The 15,249-nt window shown below is 53.5% G+C and overlaps 1 protein-coding gene across 1 annotated transcript in view; it reads right to left on the reverse strand.

Moving 5' to 3' along the window:
- Positions 1-15,249, reverse strand: part of LOC139604076 (uncharacterized) — a 1,261,625-nt gene that overhangs the window by 320,932 nt on the left and 925,444 nt on the right.

Here is a 15,249-nt window from a genome sequence, read left to right on the forward strand (position 1 = left end):
TGGTTCTGTGGGGCTGCACGGTGTCACCATGGTCCTCTTAGTTCCACAAGGCCCTGCAGTGTCACAATGGCCCCAGAGTGTCCCAGTCATCACAGAATAACAGAATCAAATAGGCTGGAAAAGACCTTTGGGATCATCAAGTCCAACCAATGCCCTAATACTGCCTTGTCACCCAGACCATGCCACTGAGTGCCACTGGAGAGGGACAGTGACTCTGCCACCTCTCCCCTGGCCAGCCCATTCCAGTTCCCACTCACCCTTTCTGTGAAGAATTCCTTCCTATTGTCCAGCCTGAGCCTCCCCTGGTGCAGCTTAAGGCTGGGTCTTCTTGTCCTGCCCTCCAGCAGATCCACACTCACACCCAGCTTGGTGCCATCTGCAATTTGTGAATGCTGGACTCGATCCCCTCACCCAGACCATCAGTGAAGATATTAAACAGGACTGGGCCCAGCACAGATCCCTGGGGACAGCACCAGTGCCTGGACACCAGCTGGGTACAGCACCATCCCCACCACTCTCTGGGCCCAGCCTCCAGCCAGCTCTTAAATCTCCCAGCCAGGAGGGAACCTGCCCAAGCCGTGGGCTGCAGCTTTTCCAGGGAATGCTGTCAGAGACAGAGTCAAAGGCTCTGCTGGAGTCCAGGCACACAACATCCACAGCCTTTCCCCCATCCACAGGTGGGTCACCTGGGCATAAAAGGAGACCAGGTTGGTCAGGCAGGACCTGCCAGCCCTAAATCCACGCTGGCTGGCTCTGATCCCTGGGCCATCCTGTGGGTGCCCTGTGATGGCACTCAAGGTGATCTGTTCCATAACCTTGCCGGGCACCCAGGTCAGGCTGACAGGCCTGGAGTTCCCCAGCTCCTCCTTCCAGCCCTTCCTGGGGATGGGCTCACACTGGCACCTCCAGTGCTCTGGGCCCTCCCTGCTGAGCCAGGACTGATGGTAAATGATGGAGAGCAGCTTGGGGAGCTCATCCACAGCTCCCTCATCCCCCTAGGATGGATCCCATCTGATCCCATACACCTGTGAGCATCTGAGTGGCTCAGCAGGTCCCCAGCTGCTTCCTCCTGGATTCCAGGGGGCTGTTCTGCTCCCTGTGCCCATCTACCAGCTCAGGAAAACACTTGTCCTGAGGACAACCTGTCCTAATATTGAAAATTGAGACAGACAAGGTGTTAAACTGTTCAAACGTTTCTTTAGTTACTGTATTCCCCACTGCATCCAATAAAGAGTAGAGGTTCTCTTTATCTGGTGTTTTGCTACTAATTTATTTATAGAAACATTTCCTATTATTTCTCACACAAGTGGCCAGATTAAGCTCTAATTGGGTTTCACCTCTTTCCTCTTCTTTCTGCATAACCTAACAACATCCTTAAACACTTCCTGAGTTGCCTGTTTCTCTTTTCAAAATGATGCATCCTCTTTTTTCCCTTAAGTTCCCACAAAAGCTCCATGTGGAGCCAGGCCAGTCCTTTTCCTCACCAGCTCATCTTTTACCACACTGGGACAGGCTGCTCCTTCCCCCTTGAGATTACTTTCTTGAAATGTGTCATCCTTCCTGGACCCCTTTGATTTTAAGGGCTCTTTCTCTTTAAAAAATCAGTACCTGATTCAGTACTCCCCAAATCAGCGTCCTAAACAGGCCAAAGTCTGCCCTGCCTAATTCCAGTGTAGTTTTGTTGCTGCCCCTCCTTCTTTCACAGAACATTGAAAACTTGATTATTTCATGGTCACTGTGCCCCAGGCAGCCTCTGAGCCCCACATCTGCCCCCAGCCCTTCTCTGTCTGTGAACAGCAGCAGACAGAGCTTTCCTTGGCAGTGGGAGTGTTACCAAAAATTCAGTGAAAGAGAAAACTCTTTTTAGCCCCAATGTAGCATTAAGAAGCAGCATTCTTTATTCAGCTGGATGCACGGGGGAGAGCTCCTCCCAAAGCTGTGCATGGTGAGTACAGGAAAGTTTCTGTTTATTTTCTGTATTTTGCTCACATATTCATTGATTGTCTTGGACTAAACACAGATATGATAATCATTTCCCCAAAATCATTAGCATATTTCCTCACCCCTTTACCCATGTGTTCTTCCAGACCCCTGGGGGTCTCTCTGGTGGTCCCTGGTGGTTGTGGACCCCAATGTTCCAGTGGGCCTGGCTGAGCTGGCAGGACCCTGAGGCTGCTGAGCTTCCAGTTCCCCTTCTCACACAATGGGCCTTGTGTGGTTTCCATAGGCCTGGGGTTGTGGAGAACAAGCTCCAGGTGTCAGCTCACCTGGTGTAGGCAATTGATCATCTGGTAACATGAGGTCAGAGAGTAGGTTGTGACATCACAGGGCAGACATCTGACATCACAGAGCAGACTATGACATCACTGAATTGGCTGTGGCATCAGAGACCAGCTGTGTGACATTAGAGAAGGGGCTGTTACATCCCAGAGGGGCTGTGTGCCATCCCAGCAGGGCTGTGTCAGGTCACTGGGTTGGTCACTCTGCCCCAGCTCCCCCTCACAGTTTCTCCCAACAAGTCCAATGCTGTCCATGCCCAGCGGGGTCCCTGTCCCCCGGGATCCCCCCGGCCCACCTGGAGCCACAGCCTCCACCAAAGGATGTTCCACAGGATCCACCCCAGAGCCTGACATGGGGACAAGGGGCCAGGGCTGTGTGGCCAGGACATCAAGGACAGGGATTATCCAGGTCACTGTGGCCTGGGTTGGGTTGCCCAGGGCAGGAAAGATGTCTGGCAGCTGGAGCAGGGTCTGGGAAGGGCCTCCAAGGTGGGGCTGGAGCCCCTGGGCTGTGAGCAGAGGCTGAGGGAGCTGGGCTTGTCCAGCCCAGAGCAGGGAAGGCTGAGGGGCTCCTCATCCCAGCCTGGCAGTGCCAGCGAGGAGGGGATGGAGAACACAGAGCCAGGCTCTTCACCGGGGGCCTGGTGGGAGACAAAAGCCAATGGGTGGAAGGGGAAAGAGGGGAGATAGGCCAGGACAGGAGGAGATGAAATGAGTCAGGCTGGTTTCAGCATTTCCTCAGCACCAAAAGCAGCCTGACCTCCCTTGTCCATCCACCACTGACAGCTTTGCAAATCAGGAATTGTTGGAGCTGTTTTGCCCCCACTCCAGGATGAGCATCCTGATACAAGAAACTAATTGTGTTTATGTGTATTACAGGGTCACATTTGTCTAAAATTAATTTTAGTATGGAAATCCCTTGATGATGGTGCACTGATCAGACATTGCTAGGACGTTGCACATGGCTCAGGGAAGAGCGAGATTGTTATTAAATTGTGTCCTGTTCAACCATGCTCTGTTGGCCATGAAGAGAAACTTTCTGTGCTTCTGAGTCTCACCAGTTCCTGACCCCCAAAGGACACAAACCTGATGAGTTGTGATTCCCACTCCAGTGGCTGCACTTGCACCTCCCTCCATCCCCAGAGTAGAGCTCCCTTGTCCCAGAGAGTCCCTGGCAATGAAGGGATGAAGGAAACAGGCCAGGCTGGGGGGATCAGGGGCAGGACACAGCCAGGGAGAAGAATGACTTTTGCATTTGATGGGGCTGTGCCTTCCCTTGGCTTTGTTGGCTGACAAGAAATGAACATCCCTCTGTGTCCCAGGCAGCTCCTTCTCCAAGGAAAGCAGGTGGGAGTTGGAGCCAAGGAGCTGAAAGCTGCAGGTGCAGCCTGGGCTGGAGGGAGCTCAGATTTGCACAAGGCTGCCCTGAGTGCCAGGGCTTGGATGGGGGAAATGGTGGGCTGGGGGTAGGGACAGGGTCTGATTGATTATCAGCCATGAAGGGTCTTGATTTTCATTTCTATTCAAACTGCATGAGGAGGTGCTTGGATTCAGTGTCAATTGGAGACTGCACATATTGATTTATGAACAGGAAAAAACCTAAACAGGACCTAAAAAATCTTTTCTCGCTGTCTTTGTAAATAGAATATATTCTGTTTGAACACACTACTGAAATCTGTCGAATTAACCACTGATGATTTGAAAACTGAAGTCAAATGATTCCCAGAGGCTTGGCTTGTTCAGGTGTTCTGAATGTTAATGAGCCCTGGGACACTGAATTCCTGCACTGAAGAGCTGAAGGCTGAACAAGCCTCTGGAGCAGTGAAATTCAGCAGCAGCCTCCAAGTTGCTGAGGATGTCAGCAGCCCCCAGTGAGGCCATCCCTGCCCAGAGACCGTGGGGGAATGGGCAGACAAGGAGAGCGTCCCTGGGGCTGGGGCAGCACAACTCAGAGGCACCAGCGGCTCCAGCTGGGCAATGGAGTGTGGAATGTGGCTGGGAAAGCCCTGCCTGGGCTGGGCCAAGCAGCACACACAAGCCCTGACTCCCATCCCGGAAAGAATTCTCTCAAGGAGACATTTAAAAGAAATTACAATTGTTTGTGTACCCTGAGCTGGACACAGTTGAGAAATACTGACATGAAATCCTCAAGAGCTCAAAACAACAAAACAGCCTTTACTGGCATCTTTAGAAGATTAGAGAAACTTTGGCGAATGGTTTAATATCACATTTAATCAGCCGAAAACACTTCTCAAAGCATTACCTTGGCCCCTTCAACTACATAAACTCTAAGCCTGTTCAATTTAATGTTAATCAAAATTTACAGGAGGACAGAAATAGAAGAAGACACAGAGGGAGCTAAAGACAGAAAAGATGCAGAGAAGCACAGACACACAGCTACCAACTCCTGGATTCCAGTGGTGTTCAGATGGAAATTCCAAGAGGATGCAGGGTCAAGATGTGTGCTTGCCTTGTGGTCAGCCTTCAATACCCCTTGGTCTCCCTGGGCCCTTCCCCCAGGTGGGGCTTGGGCTCATTTGGTCCCTCAGGAGCTGGGCTGGGGGCTGCAGAGGTGGCTGTGGAGCATTGCCTGTGCTGTGCCAGGGACTGGCAGCCACTGCTGGGCTGGGATAGAGGCTCTGAGGGGATTGGGGTTCCAGGGCAGGGCAAGGCTGGACCTGCCCTTTCATACCCCATACATAAAATGTTTTGAGCCAAGAATCTCCTCAAGTCTGTCACAACAGGGAATGTTGGAGGTGGAACCCAAATTTGGCCATGGGCATCTGGCTGAAAAGGACAGTTCTTTTCCATAGGAAGGAAAGCATTGAGCCCCAGTGTTTCAGCAGCAGATGAGAAGAGACCCTCACTATGTCATGGATAGCTGGATCCGTAAGGGAGCCCAGGAGGCCAAAGCAGCCAGACCTGTTCCATGTTCCCTTAATTTTATGGTGCCCTATAGTGTCAAAATGACACCTTGGTTTAATGAGACCTTGCAGTGTCACAATGGTCTCTGTGGTTCCACAGGCCCCACAATGTCACGGGACTCCTCTGTTCCATGAGCCCTGCAATGTCACAATGGACCTTTGGACCCTGGGGTTTTGCAGTGTCACAATGGTCTCCTTTGGCTCCACCGTGTCACAATGGACCCCTGATGACATCAGGCCCTGCAATGTAACAATGGGCTTTTGGTTCCATTCAGCCCTGCAGTGTCACAAAGGCCTCTTGGTTTCACCAGGCCCCACAGCATCACAATGATCCTATTGGTTCTGTGGGGACCCCCAGGGTCACAATGGTCTCACTGGTTCCATGAGGCCTGACAGTGTCACAATGCTTTGCCTGTTCCATGGGGCCTCACAGTGTCACAATGGTCTCCATGATCCCATGAGTCCCCTCAGTGTCACAATGGTCTCCATGGTTCCATGGTGCCCACACAGTGTCACAATGGCCCCTTGGTTGTTCTGTGAGTGTATGAAGTGTCTTAATGGTCTCTCTATGGTTCCATGAGGCCTTGCAATGTCACAATGGACCTTTGGTTCCATGAGGCTCCGTTGTGTCACAATGGACCCTTGGTTTGATGCGGCCTCTCAGTGTCACAATGATCCCTGCATTCCCTGGAGCCACACAGTGTCAGTACGGTCCCCTTGGTTCCACGACGCCCAGCAATGTCACAGTGCTCTCCATGATTCCATGAGGCCCCACAGTGTCACAATGGTGCCTTGGTGTCACAAGGCCCCACAGTGTCACAATGGTCCCTTGGTCTCACAGGGCCCCACAGTGTCACAATGCTCCCTTGGTTCCATGGGCCCTGTGCTGCTGCATTCCCCCCTCCCCTTCTCAGGCTGCCCTGCCAGCTGAGAAATGCTCCTTGGGGCTCGGCCTTGGCCAACAGCCCCTGGGCTCAGCTCCTCTGCAGCTCATCACAAACACTGTCTGCTCCAGGCACTGCTGCTGCCCAACCAGCTCCTGCTTTCTGGAGGAGCAGCCCTGGGAACTGGTTCTGTTCCCTCAGTGGCACAACATCCCTGTTCTCACACTGCCAAAGAAAGCTGTTGATGCCAAGTGCGGCCAGGATGAACCATTGCTGGGACTGAAGCCCCTCTCTTGGGGCCCTGCAAACAGCGCTCCAAAAGGAGCCCTTGGAGCTCTCCTGGGCCAGCGACTCCCTCTGAGTGGGGCCTCTCCCAGCCGGGAACTCTCCCGTTTGCTGCACTCGGGGATCCCCAACAACGACGGAGCCTGGGCCGATCCCCCCACTCCTCCAGGCTCAACCCTTCACCCGCTGGGGAGATGCCAAAGGATCCACAGAGAGCCTTTGCTGCCCTCAGGGGAATTTCTCCCAGGTGCCTTGCACTGACTCTGTGTCTGTGTGCACACAGGAGTGCCTGTGCTGGGGAAATGTGGCAGAAATGCTGCTCTCTGAGGGCTTTGAGTGCCTTGGACAGCTGAGTCAGTCAGGCCTGTAAGTGAGGTTAAGTCATGAGGTCTAAGCTAAGTTAAATGCTGCTAAGAGTTTTTCCTTTTCTAAGCTGTTATGTTTAATAAAAGTTATTGGCTAAGTAAAATATTGTTACGTGTTATTCCACTGTTAAATCATTAAGTCATAGGTTGTAAGTTAGGTTAAATACTGTTAAGTGCTGTTCTTTTGCTAAATTGTCAAGTTGAAGGTAGCAGTTAAGGTTGAGGTATAAGTTCAGTCCTGTTAAGTTTGAGCTCTGTTAACCTTTTGGGCTGTATTCCTTTTATCCTTGCCCTCACTCTCCGTGTGTCACACACACACACAAGGACAGTTCTTGGTTCATTTCTGGTTTGATTGCCTGGATTTTGTTTGGTTTTGTTGTTGCTTTGTTTCCTTGGTGTGCCTGAAGTGTCCAGTCAGGAGCAGAGTGACTCTTGCCAAGGAACTTTATGCTGCTGTTGCTTAATATTAAATCTGGTTTTTGCTGCTCCCTTGCTGGGGATTTTTTCAGCGCTCTCAAGGCCTCGTTGGTACCAGGGTGAAGGAGCCCTGGCCCAGGCTCTGGCCCTGGGGGACACGGGGACACTGCCGGGGGGTCCCTGTCCCCCTGTGCCACCCCCAGGGCCCCGGCCCCCGTCCCCGTGTCAGGCTCTGGGGTCGATCTCGTGGAACATCCTCTGGGGGAGGCTGCGGCGCCGGGGGCGGGGGGACCCGGGGGGACAGGGGACCCCGCTGTGCACGAGCAGGGTTGGACTGCTCTGGGGGGAACTGTGAGGGGGGCCAGGGCAGAGTGACCTCCCCAGGGACCTCACACAGCCCCTGTGATGTCACAAAGCCTCCTGTGACATCACATAGTACCCTTGTGATGTCACAGAGCCAACTCTGAGATATCACCCCAGAATGACATGCAGCTGCACTGTGATGTCACAGAAGATGCTGTGATGTCAGCCCCCATGTGATGCCACTGTCTGTTCTGTGATGTCACAGCCTGCTCAATGATGTCACAGAGCCACCCTCTATGATGGCAGGATCTGCTCTATGGTCTCACACCCTACTCTGTGATGTCACAGACAGCTGTGTGATGTCACAAAACCCTCTCTGTGATGTCATACTGCCACTCTGGAATGTCACAGCACACACTTTGACATCACTCTATGATGTCACACAGTCATGCCGTGATGCCACAGCCTGCTCTGTGATGTCACAGAACCCCGCTATGTTGCTGTAGCTGCTCAATGATCTCACACAACAAACTCTGTGATGTCATTGCCCAATCTGTGACCGCGCTCAGCTGTCACACAGCCCCTTGCTGATCATCACAGCTGCTCTGTGCCTCTATGACACAGCCACAGAGGTGCTGCTGTGACACAGCCCCCTCTGGGACATGCCATAGCCCCTGCCAGTGCTGAGCCCCTGGGAGCTCTGTCTGTGCCCTGCTGGTGTCCCTGAGGGGCCCTGGCAGTGCCCCAGCCCTGCTGGGCTGTGCACAGGAGCTGCTCCTGGCCAGAGCTGTCTCTCTGCAGCTCTGCTGCCCTTGCCAGGAGCTGCCTCTGGGCCAGGAGCCCGGCCCAGCTCAGCAGCAGAGACACAGCACAAGGACTGTAATGACCCTCTGGGGCTTTGGTGCTCTTTGTGTCTGCCATGGCCAAAGTGCTGCCCAAGTTGGCTCTGTCAGGGCTGTCTTGCAGCTGCTGCCCATCCCTGTGCCCTGTGCAGCCCAGGCTGTCCTACGGTGTCCCTGCCCTGCGCCTCTGTCCCTGCAGGCTGTCGGCATCCCCCGGCTGCCCCACCTGGCTGGGCCCTTCCTTTGCTGACAGCTCTGCCTTCTGCCTGCCCACACAAAGCAGGGCAGACCAAAAGGGTTCATTCAATTTTTACTGTGCCTGTGAACTTTCAGCACAGGAACAAGGCATGCAGGGGCTGCTTTCCCAGCAAGGATGGTTGGAAAACAAGAAGACATCTGGCTCAGGAATGTAGTCGCAGAAAAAAGAAGGACTGAAACTGGGAACTTGGGGTGGGTTTTATGGTAATGGGGAAATTGTAATACACATTTAGTGATGCTGGTAGAATTACACGTCCACACAGGGTTAGGAGTTATCCCCAACTAGATCTCAGACCTGAATAAATGATACCCTCTTAAGCAGCAATTTAGTCTTAATGAGTCTTATTCTGATATTTCAGCTATTTGATTGTGGCGAGGCCTCACAGAACCAAGGAGTCAGCTGACACTGAGCAAACTCATGGAACAAATGGTCCATTGTGGCACCATGGAACCCCATGGAACCAAAATCCATTTTGGCACATTGGGGCCACATTGATCGAATGGTCCATTGTGAAACTGCAGATCCAAGGAAACCATTGTGACACTGAAAAACCTCTGGAAAACACGGGGCCATTCTGTCACAGCAAGGCCTAGTGGAACCATGGGCCCATTGTGACACTGCAGGACCTCACGGAACCAAGGTGACCGTGTTCTGCTATGGAACCTCATGGAACAAATGGTCCATGGTGACCCTGCAGAACCAAGGAGACTGCTGTGGGCAGTGTGAACGCTCATGGAACCAGAAGTGCATTGTGACACAGCAAGGCCTCGTGGAACCAAGGGTCTGTTGTTAATCTGTGTGGCCTCATGGAACCACGAGCCATTGTGACACAGTGTGGCCACATGGAGCCAAGGGGTCACTGTGAAACTGTGGATCCAAGGAGACCATTATGACTGAGGAACCTCATGGAACCGAGAGTCCATTGTCACACTGTGGGGTCTAGGGGAACCACAGGGATGACAGTGACTTTGTGGGGCCTCATGGAACAATGGAGACTGTTCTGACACTTTGGGACCCACTGGAACCAAAGGGCCATTATTGCATGGCAGGGCCTCATGGAACCAAGGGGACTCCAGTGATCCCTGTGGGTCTTCAGTGGATGAAGGGTCCAATAGAACCAAGGTTACCATTGTGACACTCAGGGGCCTCATGGAACCAAGGGTCCAATGTGACACTGTGGTACCAAGGAGACTGTTGTTGGCAGTAAAAAAGCTCATGGAACCAAAAGTCCATTGTGACATTGTGGGGCCTCATTGAACCATGGAGACCATTATGACACTTCAGGACCCACTGGAACCAAGGGGCCACTGTGACACCACAGGGTCTTGTAGAACTGAAGCAGCCACTGGGACACTGCAAAGCCTCATGGAAGCAAGGGACCATTGTGACACATCCAGGCCTGGTGGAAACAAGGGGCCATTGTGACCCTGAGGAACCCAATAGAACCAAGGGGCCATTTTGAGACTCTGTATCCTCATGGAACCAAGGGGCCATTGTGGCATTGCACAGTCCCATGGAAACAAGGAAACCATTTTGACACTGCAAGGCCTCGTGGAAGCAAGGGGCCATTGTGCCACTGTGGAGCCAAGGAGACCATTGTTATATCACTGGGCCTCATGGAAACAAAGATCTGTTGTGATCCTACAGGGCCTCATGGAACCAAGGGGCAATTGTGATGCTGCAGGACCCCAAGGATCCAAGAACATAGAACAGGTCTGGCTGGCTGGGCCTCCTGGGGGCTGCCTGACTGGTCCAGCTGACCTTGGCATATTGAGGGTTGCTTCTCATCAGCCCCTGAAACCCTGGAGTTCTGTGCTTTCCTTCCTGTGGGAAAGAACTGTCCTTCTCCTCTAGGGGTTCATGGCCGAAATTGGGATTCCTCCTCCAAATTTGATTATATCCAAGGATTATTCCCATATGTCACCTGTCAGGACAGACAGCTCTGGCTGGCCTTGGCCTCTTGGGGGACACCTCTCATCTGCCTTCAAAACACCGGAGGCCTGTGCTTTTCTTCTCATGGAAAAAAACATCTTTCAAGTCCAGGCATCCATGGCCAAAACTGAAAATTCACCTCCAGAATTCCTTAAATCCAAGGACAGCTCCAAACAAAAGCTTCCAGGACTATCTAGGGTCCCTCGGCTTCCTAAGGGCCAGCTCTCATCTCCCTTTGAAGCACTGGGGTTCTGCACTTTCCTTCCTATGGAAAAGAACTGTCCTTCTTGTCCAGAGCCCAATAGACAAAAGTGGGGTTTGGCCTCCCAAATTCTGTCTCTCCAAGGATTCTTCCCTGACAACAGATCTGGCTGCCTTGGCCTCCTTGGGGCTGCCTCTAATCAGCCTTTGGAACACTGGGGCTCTCTCCTTTCCTTCCTATGGAGAACGGTCATTCCAGTCCAGGAACCCGTGGCTGAAATGGAATTCCACACCCAAAACTCCCCATATATCCAAAGGCTGCTTTCAGACAAAAGCTGCAAGGACAGACAGGTCTCGCTGGCCTTGGCCTCTGGTGACTGCTTCTCATCTGCCTTCAAACCCTGGGGTTCTGTGGTTTCCTTCCTATAGAAAAGAACTGTCCCTCTTGTCCAGGTGCTGTTGGCCTCAAGCACTTGACCACTCTATAGGGACACAGGACCTCTGTGCTCAGTAGGGTGGACACTGAGGACAGTAGAGGAGAGCCCTGGGAGGGATTGAAGAGTGGTTTCAGAGATGGTGTATCCTTTTGACATAGTAGAAAACAGCCAGAGAAAGAAAGCATTAATTCCAAAGGCACCTGCGGAGGTCCAGGCTGAACACCAGGAGAAAGGAATTTCCCTGCCAGGGCAGGGCTGTGGTGCAGCACGTCCCCCAGCAGGAGCCTGGAGCAGCCCAAGGCTTTGTGTGGGCCGGCAGAGGCAGGCAGGAGGCAGCAAAGGAAGGGCCCAGCCAGGTGGGCAACCGGGGGATGCCCACAGCCTGCAGGGACAGAGGCGCAGGGCAGGGACACCGTAGGACAGCCTGGGCTGCACATGGCACAGAGATGGGTAGCAGCTGCAAGGCCCTGACAGAGCCAACTTGGGCAGCACTTTGGCCATGGCTGCTGGCCCTGGGCCTGAGGCCACGAGGGGACAAGTGACCCTTGCAGGCCTGGGGCCTCATTGCCTCCTTGTCCCTGCTCAGCAGCCTGGCAGGGGCTGCCTCATGCTCCTGCCCTTGGCATTGCACATCCCCACATGCCAGTGCCCATCCCGGGAAGAGCCCTGAGCAAGGAGGGAGGGACAGGATCTGCCTTGCCAGGGGCTGGGGCTCAGGCCTTGGCCCTTTGCAATCCTGAAACACACCCAGGTTTGCTCAGCACCAGAGACACCTTTCCCTTGCTTGTCCCCACCTGTCATCACTGCCTCCAGGGTTCTGTTCAGCTTGGAACCTGGGGACACTTTCTCAGTCCTGTCCTTCAGATGGATCTATTTTTTGTATGAGAAACTTCAGTGTTTCAATCTCACTTTGAGTTCTTGAGAAGTTCTTTGAGCACACTCTGAGGGACTGAGTCTGATGCACAAAGAGCACCAAAGCCCCAGAGGGTCATTAAAGCCCTTGTGATGTGTCTGTGCTGCTGAGCTGGGCCGGGCTCCTGGCCCAGAGGCAGCTCCTGGCAAGGGCAGCAGAGCTGCAGAGAGACAGCTCTGGCCAGGAGCAGCTCCTGTGCACAGCCCAGCAGGGCTGGGGCACTGCCAGGGCCCCTCAGGGACACCAGCAGGGCACAGACAGAGCTCCCAGGGGCTCAGCACTGGCAGGGGCTGTGGCATGTGCCAGAGAGGGCTGTGTCACAGCAGCTCCTCTGTGGCTGTGTCATGGAGGCACAGAGCAGCTGTGATGTCAGCAAGGGGCTATGTGACAGCACAGAGTGGGCTGTGGGAGGTCACAGATTGGGCTGTGACATCACAGAGTTCTTTGTGTGAGGTCACTGAGCAGCTACAGCATCATAGTGGGGATTCTGTGACATCACAGGGCAGGCTGGGACATCATGGCATGGCTGTGTGACATCATTGTGGGGGCTGTGAGGTCAAAGTGTGTGCTGTGACATTACAGAGTGGCAGTATGACATCACAGAGAGGGTTTTCTGGCATCACTGAGGGAGTTGTGACATCACACAGCTGTCTGTGACATCATAGTGTGAGGCCACAGAGCAGACTCTGCCATCATAGAGGGTAGCTCAGTGACATCAGAGAAGGGGGTTGTGACATCACTGGGTGGCTGTGTAATATCATAGAGCAGCCTGTGACATCACAGAGACTTCTGTGACATCACAGAGCAGCTGTATCACATCATAGGGTGACATCTCATAGTTGGCTGTGTGACATCACAGGTGGATGTGTGACATCACAGGGGCTGTGTGAGGTCACTGGGGAGGTCACTCTGCCCCGGCCCCCCTCACAGTTCCCCCCAGAGCAGTCCAACCCTGCTCGTGCACAGCGGGGTCCCCTGTCCCCCCGGGTCCCCCCCCGCCCCCGGCGCCGCAGCCTCCCCCAGAGGATGTTCCACGAGATCGACCCCAGAGCCTGACACGGGGACGGGGGGCCGGGGCCCTGGGGGTGGCACAGGGGGACAGGGACCCCCCGGCAGTGTCCCCGTGTCCCCCAGGGCCAGAGCCTGGGCCAGGGCTCCTTCACCCTGGTACCAACGAGGCCTTGAGAGCGCTGAAAAAATCCCCAGCAAAGGAACAGCAAAAACCAGATTTAATATTAAGCAACAGCAGCACAAAGTTCAGTGGCAAGAGTCACTCTGCTCCTGACTGGACAATTCAGGCACACCAAGGTAACAAAGCAACAACAAAACCAAACAAAATCCAGGCAATCAAACCAGAAATGAACCAAGAACTGTCCTTGTGTGTGTGTGTGACACACGGAGAGTGAGGGCAAGGATAAAAGGAATACAGCCCAAAAGGTTAACAGAGCTCAAACTTAACAGGACTGAACTTATACCTCAACCTTAACTGCTACCTTCAACTTGACAATTTAGCAAAAGAACAGCACTTAACAGTATTTAACCTAACTTACAACCTATGACTTAATGATTTAACAGTGGAATAACACGTAACAATATTTTACTTAGCCAATAACTTTTATTAAACATAACAGCTTAGAAAAGGAAAAACTCTTAGCAGCATTTAACTTAGCTTAGACCTCATGACTTAACCTCACTTACAGGCCTGACTGACTCAGCTGTCCAAGGCACTCAAAGCCCTCAGAGAGCAGCATTTCTGCCACATTTCCCCAGCACAGGCACTCCTGTGTGCACACAGACACAGAGTCAGTGCAAGGCACCTGGGAGAAATTCCCCTGAGGGCAGGAAATGCTCTCTGTGGATCCTTTGGCATCTCCCCAGAGGGTGAAGGGTTGAGCCTGGAGGAGTGGGGGGATCGGCCCAGGCTCCGTCGTTGTTGGGGATCCCCGAGTGCAGCAAACGGGAGAGTTCCCGGCTGGGAGAGGCCCCACTCAGAGGGAGTCGCTGGCCCAGGAGAGCTCCAAGGGCTCCTTTTGGAGTGCTGTTTGTAGGGCCCAAAGAGAGGGGCTTCAGTCCCAGCAATGGTTCATCCTGGCCACACTTGGCACCAACAGCTTTCTTTGGCAGTGTGAGAACAGGGATGTTGTGCCATGGAGGGAACAAAACCAGTTCCCAGGGCTGCTCCTCCAGAAAGCAGGAGCTGGTTGGGCAGCAGCAGTGCCTGGAGCAGACAGTGTTTGTGATGAGCTGCAGAGGAGCTGAGCCCAGGGGCTGTTGGCCAAGGCCGAGCCCCAAGGAGCATTTCTCAGCTGGCAGGGCAGCCTGAGAAGGGGAGGGGGGAATGCAGCAGCACAGGGCCCATGGAACCAAGGGACCATTGTGACACTGTGGGGCCCTGTGAGACCAAGGGACCATTGTGACACTGTGGGGCCCTGTGAGACCAAGGGACTATGGTGACGCTGTGGGGCGTCATGGAATCAAAGAGACCACAGTGACATTGCTGGGCCTCATGGAACCATGGAGAGATCATTAAGACACTTCACTGCCTCCTGGAACCAAGGAGACCATTGTTATACTGTGGGGCACTATTGAATCATGGAGACCATTGTGACACTATGAGGCCTAAGGGAATAAGCAAAGCACTGTGACACTGTGAGGCCTCATGGAACCAGTGAGACCATTGTGACCCATGGAGTCCCCAAAGAACCAAGGGGACCATTGTGACACTGTGGGGTCTTCTGGAACCCAGGGGCCATTGTGACATTGCTGGATCCCATGGAAACAAGGGTCCATCGTGACACTGCTGGACCCCCTGGGATCAAGCCACCATTATGGCACGGCGGGGCCCCATGGATCCAAGGCACGATTGTGGCACTGTAGGGCCCCACAAAACCAAGGGGACACAGAACAGATCTGGCTGGTTTGGCCTCCCAGGGGCTTCCTGACTGGTCCAGCTGACCCTGGCATGTTGAGGGTCTCATCTCATCTGCTGCTGAAGCACTGCAGCTCCGTGCTTTTCTTCCTATGGAAAAGAACTGTCCTCCTCCTCCAGGCACCTGTGGCCAGAACTGGGATTTCACCTCCAAATTTCCTTATATCCAGCGATTGTTCCAATAGGAATATTGCCAGGACAAGTCTGTCTTGCAGTGGTTTTACAAGGGTCACTTTGCATCGGTCTCAAAAAACACTGGGGAAGGCTCTGTGATTTCCT

This window comes from Agelaius tricolor, unplaced genomic scaffold (assembly GCF_023055355.1).
Source record: "Agelaius tricolor isolate 1412-34295 unplaced genomic scaffold, bAgeTri1.0.p SCAF_43, whole genome shotgun sequence".
In the NCBI taxonomy this organism is placed as follows: Eukaryota; Metazoa; Chordata; class Aves; order Passeriformes; family Icteridae; genus Agelaius; species Agelaius tricolor.